Source organism: Poecile atricapillus, chromosome W, assembly GCF_030490865.1.
Source record: "Poecile atricapillus isolate bPoeAtr1 chromosome W, bPoeAtr1.hap1, whole genome shotgun sequence".
Lineage (NCBI taxonomy): Eukaryota > Metazoa > Chordata > Aves > Passeriformes > Paridae > Poecile > Poecile atricapillus.
The window spans coordinates 105,479,351-105,487,100 of NC_081288.1; positions in this window are offsets into that span (position 1 = coordinate 105,479,351).

Sequence of the window (7,750 nt, forward strand, 5' to 3'; positions counted from 1 at the left end):
GTTGTTGCTTTAAAACGACATTTATTTGGTGCACCAGCCGGGAAATGAAATTGGCAAATCTAAACCACTACAGGTGTTTCATAATTCTACTTCCCTTGTGGGTTGGTTGCTTAAACTCAATCAGTTCATGGTGAAATTATAAACTATGGAGTAGCAAAGGAGCTGTCATATTTTATTTAGAGTTGTTCGTTGTTTTTTAAAGATGTAATGGTGCCTGTGTTGTTCTGTGATGTCAACTTACTGCTTTGGTTATTTTAGGGGTTTCGAAAAGTGGAAGTATACAGAGAAAAACAAATCTTGGTGAAGTACGGCAGGATGTATATTTCTAGGATTATTCTTCCAGCTAGCATGTAAGATCACACTGTCACAGGGAACAATTTCTGGTTAGTTGTTTGTCATAGTAGAAACGGACAATGACACCTGTTTCTTTTTCCATCATAGCCCAATCTATTTTTGCACACAGCTTATATGGTTATCAGAAGGCACCGTGTTTAATTCCAATTGGTTAGGAACTTAGTTCACTGGTTGGTAATGGTGAGTGTACATGTCAGTCAAAGCTTTTCTCTTTAGCAATGTTTACATATTTTTTCTACTGATTCTCATAGAACAGATCCCTTGTTACTACAGGTGCACTTGTTTTTCTCAACAATAATAGTTTGTTATGTTAACGAACTTTTCATTCTCAAGATGTTTTTGCATGGGAACTTATCAGGCTAGCTGCTAGCTATACTTAGCTGAAGTAACAAGATCTGAACCATGATTTTACAAGGCCTTTCTTTTCTAAGGTTTTACCTATATGTGACAGTTATTTTGTTTGGCTTGGTTTGAGGTGCCTTTTTTTCCCCTCTCCTCTAAAGAAACTAGACACTTGACTCTGAATGTCCTCTAATTCTGCTGGAACAACTAGTTAGGCACTTAGTGTCACCAGTGCCAAAGGAAAACTACTGATCTGGAAACCCTAGCCCTGATGTTGATCTATAAATTTGAAGCATATTCCAGGTCTGGGTGAGGGGGCAAAAAGGGTATTCTTATGGACTAAGCTTTAGCACCTAAACATGGAGGCTGATCTTTCTGCAGAGTCAGCATAATCTCTAGGTTATTGAAGAGATCATCTTGGCACCTCTGGAAAGTGTCCCTCTGCCAACTAATCACCACAAATACCTCAGTGTGTGGTCCTAAAGCCTGGTACTGAGTGCCCTTTTCCTCACATTTTTTTTCCTGCATAGGAAGCTTTTGACAATTCTCAGAAGAATCTGGACAATCATGTAAAATTTCTCAAGTTTCATATGCTTCTGTGTATTCGACTTTCATGATGCTTTCTTACAAAGTTAACTTCTCATAGGGAGGGAGCCATTATTGAGAGACCGCCAGTTTATTCACCAGCCTTCACAGAAGTAAACGTGAACACCGTTTATTTCTATCTTTAGCACACCTTTTATAGGGTTTTACAGGGTCCGTGGGCAGAGCAAGCTACTATTGGCTAACACACACAGGTTTACATTTTTTCTCCTACACACAGGGATATTGTTTTGCTTTACTCTCTCTTCTGCAGGATGGTTTCAAGGACTTTAGCCTTTAATATCACGACTTATTTCAAAGGCTGGTTTGTGCATACAGGCCTTTACTAATATATAAAATATATCAACAATTCCCCCTTTCTCTTTTTGCACAAACCAGGCTTTGGATGTGACTCATTCTATACTCTTATGAAGACAAGATAACATAAAACTTAGACTGTCATCCTGATTAACATTATAAGTAAAGTCCGTCCCCCTTCTAGCACAAGAGACCTCAACCATCCAGTGATGGCCCAGCTGGCGAACCAACTTCCAATGGGGTCACTATCTTCTTTCAGGGCATGTAACCCATCTTGTAGCTGTTGTAGTTGTTTATGGATGGAAGCTGAATGATCAGTAAGATCCAAGCAGCACATGCCTTCAAACTCCTCACAGCCATGTCTTTGTGCTAAGAGCAAAAAGTCAATTGCAGCTCAATTTTGTAATACTGCATGATGTACACTACTCACATCGGCTGAAAGCTCACTTAACATTGTGCATGTTAAGTTCAATTCTTTCTTAGTCTAACAAGCGAGCCTTTTTAGAGTTGCTAAGCCTTAATTCATTCAGGCTTCACTTTGACTGTTTGATGTTTTTCATTTTATCAGCTACATTCAGCAATTGGTGTAAGCTTGGATGGAACCAAGTAAGTTTCCCAAGATAACAGGGACCTCTATGTGGATTAGCAGGAATTTCATTCCATGCTCTATCTCCACAGATTAGGAATATGGAACTAGGTAATCACTTTGGTAATTGTCCTGTGAGATTGCACCACGAATAAAGGCTTTACTTTCAATGGTAGTAATGAGATCAGCTATAGGGCTGACTGCATTCCAGTGCTGCATTACTTTGTTAGAATGACTTTTTGTCGGGGGTTCAAACATTATCCATCCACCTGAGGTATTGGTGGAACCTAACAAGTCCAATTCTTCTGAGGGCTGTATGGTAACATTGAGAACTTTGGTAATTTTTGCTTGCCAACAGGCTTCAAGTTGTCTTAATGTGAAGCTAACAGTGCGATTGCACTCTTGCAACATTGCCAATCGATTCAGTCGAGTCTCATTACTAACTAAACCTTTAAATGCTTGAGGATCCCATTCAGGAACTCCTGCGAGACAGGTGCAAAAAGGATCTCCAGGTGTGGCTAGGCTTAGACATATTGACCTTTGGCCAGTTCAGTGTGCCAGAGTGACCCATATGTTCTGTCGCTTTTGGATGTTAGTTAGCAGACAGTTGGTCAGGACTATACACAACACAATTACCATAAGCAGTTGGTTCCATGTAAATGACATCATATTTGCAAACTCACAGCTAAAACTTTAACGTTAAATGAACTTTCAAAGATGCTTACACTACCTCTTGAAGGGGGAATACTTATACTTTATACTAACATAACAATTACTACACAGGCTAAACTCTTTATCTTAAACTATTATCTAACTACTTTTAACACACGTGCTCTGGTATATGTAGTCTAAGCATGAAAGCAATTTGCTGAAAGGCTAAACACACAACTACAATTTGCTTTATATACAGTTAGATGGAGTCTCTACACTTTTCTTAGATCTTCTACAGAATTTCTCTAACACAATTCAGTCCTGAAACGTTCACTGCTTCCGTGATGTCAGCTGGCAGTTGATCGGTGACTGAGGGCTTTGATGTTCAAGTTGTTCTTCAGATCCTTCTAAATCTTGAAACAGAAGATAACTGAAAAAAAATTGGTAGAGACACAACATCATAATAACAACATAAAATTTCTGTTGGCAACTGTCTGTGTAGTGTTTAGACACAACTGTGTCCTGACAGGTCTACTTCTGATCCATGTCTGGAGTACCAAGGCTGTGTGGTGATTTCTCTGTTCACTGGGTCTCATGTGTTCAGAGGCACACAGTCTGGTCAGATGGACAGGTGACCTTTTTGAACCTGCCAACAAAACACAGACACTTCTCCCCTTGAAGTTAATGAATTACACTAATCAAAATGCTTTTAGGGCATCAATCTCCCCCGTTTTCTTAAAAAAAAGTAAAAAATGAGATGTACTTCTGTTATAAACATCAACATCAACACAAAACCATATACACAATTAATAAGAACCTATAACAGTTAAAAATCAATCAAATCATAAACATTATTAATAGCACATGTAATATAAAACTACTATTAATTACTAAAAGACTGCACCAGCATCCCATAGTTAGCAAACAAACAGAAACAACAAAAAATCATCAGTGAAGGATTGGATAATCACCTCCGGAAATGATTCTCCAAGCCCACTTCAAAATTGATCCAGCTGTCATATTAATAGGGTCAAATTACTGAGTCAAAAACTGACTCAAATACTGATTTGGGACAGAAAACACCTGGATCTGCTGGCAAACATTCTGTCCAGGTAAAGTCAAGGCTTGGCCAGGGCCTTAGGCTTTAAACTGGAAAGATGCCTCTTAACATATTTCTAAAACAAGGTTCTCAATAGTAGCAGCTATGAGATGCTTACAGTACAGCAAACTATTAAAATGTATTTGTACAAAGCAAATGATCAGAAGCCTTAGGTACCAGACCAATTAAACCATTCAGCAGTTGGTTTAATCTGAAGCCTCCCCCATGGCAGCTGATCCTCAGCAATGGTACATCTTCTTAAAATTCTGGAAACACTGAAAAATAAGAATGCTATAACAAACAAAACTGCAGAGATTGCAACAAATAGAACTCCCGATGAAGTCAAGGGTGTCACAGAATGCATTCACTTCTATCCACAAGCAGGTGTTCATCAGTGTTCTATCACAGCTGTTTCAGTTGTGGCTATCTTCATTTCTCTAGAAAAATAACTATAAGGCATCAATTACAATCCACCAAGTTCGACCGAGAGACACAGTGTCCTTGCTCTTTTCAGTAATTGCCGTTTCCCATATCAGAACCCTAAAATCCATCTGTTCCTTCACTGCAAAGAGCAGTGGTGGCACTACTAAATGCCCGTGATAATTAGCCCATATAATGATCATATCCAGGTCTTTTTCCTGGGCTGCTTCGCCTCGTTCAATGAGGATGCTAAGAAGTAGTTTTTTCGCCGCTGCACATTCCGCTTCCATGCTAGCAGCAAACAGCGGGAGGGAAGGTTGCGACCCTTCTACTATGCCCCAGCCCCTCGATCTCCCCCAGCAACCTGAATTTCCACATCTAACCATACCGCGTCTCACCGCACTCAGGTTGCCTATCTGGTACCGATCCAAGGCAGCGTCTATCTGCACTCAGATCTGCTCCACCAACCTCCGTCCAAGGCTCCGTCCCACCGTGCGTGGACCCACCGAAGCCCCCCTGCCCGCAGGGTGTCCCGTTCGAGCGCCAAATATTGAGACCACCAGTTTATTCACCAGCCTTCACAGAAGTAAACATGAACACCGTTTATTTCTATCTTTATCACACTTTTTATAGGGTTTTACAGGGTCCGCAGGCAAAGCAAGCTACTATTGGCTAACACACACAGGTTTACATTTTTTCTCCTACACACAAGGATATTGTTTTGCTTTACTCTCTCTTCTGCAGGAAGGTTTCAAGGACTTTAGCCTTTAATATCACGACTTATTTCAAAGGCTGGTTTGTGCATACAGGCCTTTACTAATATATAAAATATATCAACAAGCCATCCTTGTTGCTGTATGAAAAGCCCCCCCAAAAAACTGGGAATAAACTAGATATAGTGCTGCAAGAACACAAATTGGGTCAGAGAGAACTTAATTTTTAGCCTGTTTCAGTGGTTTTAAATGCTTGCAGCCATATAGCATTATAGATGTTTAGTTTCAGAATATTTTGTGGTTGGTCATATGTCAGTTTTGGTCCAGTCAAGGTTAGAAAAGGAGGCAGAGAAAGGTGATGATATGCCAACTGTCCAAATATAAATAATTGGAAAAATGGGATAAAAAGACAGGTTTTCTTACTTTAATTGATTTTATTGCCCTACTGGTTTAGAAATCAGTTGAAATCCAGGATCATGGTGAGAGAAGCAGTGGTTTTCCATTGAAGTGGAGGAATGACTGTACAGCAGGGTATCTCTCATCTCTTCATGGAGGCGAGTGCACCCCGGTGTTCAAATAGCAGATATACCCCTGATACATCAAATTCAGTCTGGTGACTGAATTGTGCTCAGTGTGTCTCGCTGTGCTCTGCTGAGACCCAGTGGCATTTGCATTTTCAGGCTTTTTGAATGTTTCTTAACAAGTTCCCTTCCTTGCTCTTTCCTGCCCATCTGAAGCATCTGTTTGGGGTTGCCTCTTCCACCCCAAATCATCCCAGTTTTTTTACTGTAGCAATATTGTACTTGCAGAGGTGACCTTTGTTAAGCAGAAATGGGCTTGCAGGCATTTTGTCAAGCCATACTTGAGACCTTTTGAAGGAAACCCTTCCTTAGCCCCTCGACGTAATCCTGGCCAGCTCTGTCGAATGAGGGGTTCAGGAGGTCCTTCGAGACCAAGAAGAAGACCCAAAGGAAGCTACTTTTCCCCCCCGGAGTAACGGGGGATGTTTATTCTGGCTGGACTCCAGGGGAAAAAAGAGACCGGGTTTCACCTTCCCGGGCTTTTTCAAACCTCGGGAGAGGGGCGGGGGGACATATAACACCAACCAATGGGATCATGTTTCAGGGACAGGGAGGGGAGGGGAAAAACACGTCACAGCTGCTTAGAAGGTCCATACAGAAACTAGGAAACACCCAGAAATATGCATTACCACATCTGCCCCTACTTTGATATATGTAATTAAATGAGAGGTAACAGGTTTATACGTCTTACTGACCTGAAGTGGCCCACCAATCTCCATTTGCAGGCTGGTGGGGGTTACTCCGGTCTGCCAACTCTATATGGTTGACATCTGAGGTAGCTGACACTAGTTTAATTATGCTTCTGTACAGTATTTTGCTCAGCACTCCAAACACTAACACTGTTAGCAAAACAATGCCTAGCAGTGACAGAATGGTTTTCACGACTGAAGCCCACCACCCCGAGAGTCCCCAGTTTTTAAACAGTCCATTAAACCAGTCATCTGCTTCTTGCTTGACTTGTCCGATCATGCTTTTCATCTCTCGGAGCGTGGCGTGGATGTTAGGAGCCTTTGATGTCAGATCCATGCAGCAGAGACCTTCGAACTCCTGGCACTCGTGCCCGTGGAGCAATAGGAGAAAGTCTATTGCAGCACGGTTTTGAAGTGTCGCCTGCCTGGTAATTTCTTCATCTTCTAGGAGGGCACTTATGGCATTAGATGTTAAATTTGCTTGTTTTACTACCCAGCACTCTAGGTGTCCCAATTCACCTAGGGCTTTGGCTGCAGCCACCCAAGGAAGAAAAATGGATGCAGCAATTCTTTTTGATTTTGACCAATGGAAAATCTCTGAGTCACAATTTTCATCTAATTTTGTAGCACTTCTTTTTTGAATTTTTTTTGTCAAATTGGTTTTATGGGTCCACTCGCCAATTAATGTTTGATTGGGCGCTAACAGTGACAGACGCCCTATGGTACACGGCCCTCCGAGGAGACGGGATGGAATTCCTGCCCATGCACGGTCCCCACAAATGAGGAACAGTCCTTTGGGGAGGCTTTTGGGTTGTGTATGAGCTAAGGAGTGCACTTTGATGTAGCTTAGTACACGGCACCACCTTTTTGCTGTGAACTCCTCTCGATGTTGTACTATATGGTGGAATGTTTCTTTATGAGTTGAAGGACTGACCCTAAAGTGCACACAGTAGGATGCTGGGGAGGAACCCAGTAGCTCTAACTCCTGGGGTTCCTGGGTTGCCTTAGGAAAATGGGGTAACCACTCTTCTACTGGGTTTCTTAATTCTGCTTCTACATGAGTGCTGTGTAGTTTATTATCTGCTTCAGGAGTCAGTGTACCAAAGCTGTGTGTGAATTCATTATCTTGCAAAGGAATTCCTACCAGGCAGGTAGACATAGGATTTTTTGCTGCTGCTGTCGATAGGCATATGTTTTCCTGTTGGAGTGTTTGTGCCAGGGTCACCCAGATGTTCTGGCATGGCTGTGGGACGATCCAGGCTGCTGTCAGGCTGCTCAGTGCGAGCAGGATGACAGCAGGGTTAAGGCTCATCTTGGATTTGAGTAAGAGGTAGGTTATTTCTAAAAAAAAGGAAACAGACATTTTTAAAACATATTTACAGTTATAGTATGCAGGTCAGAGGCTAATGAGGTTT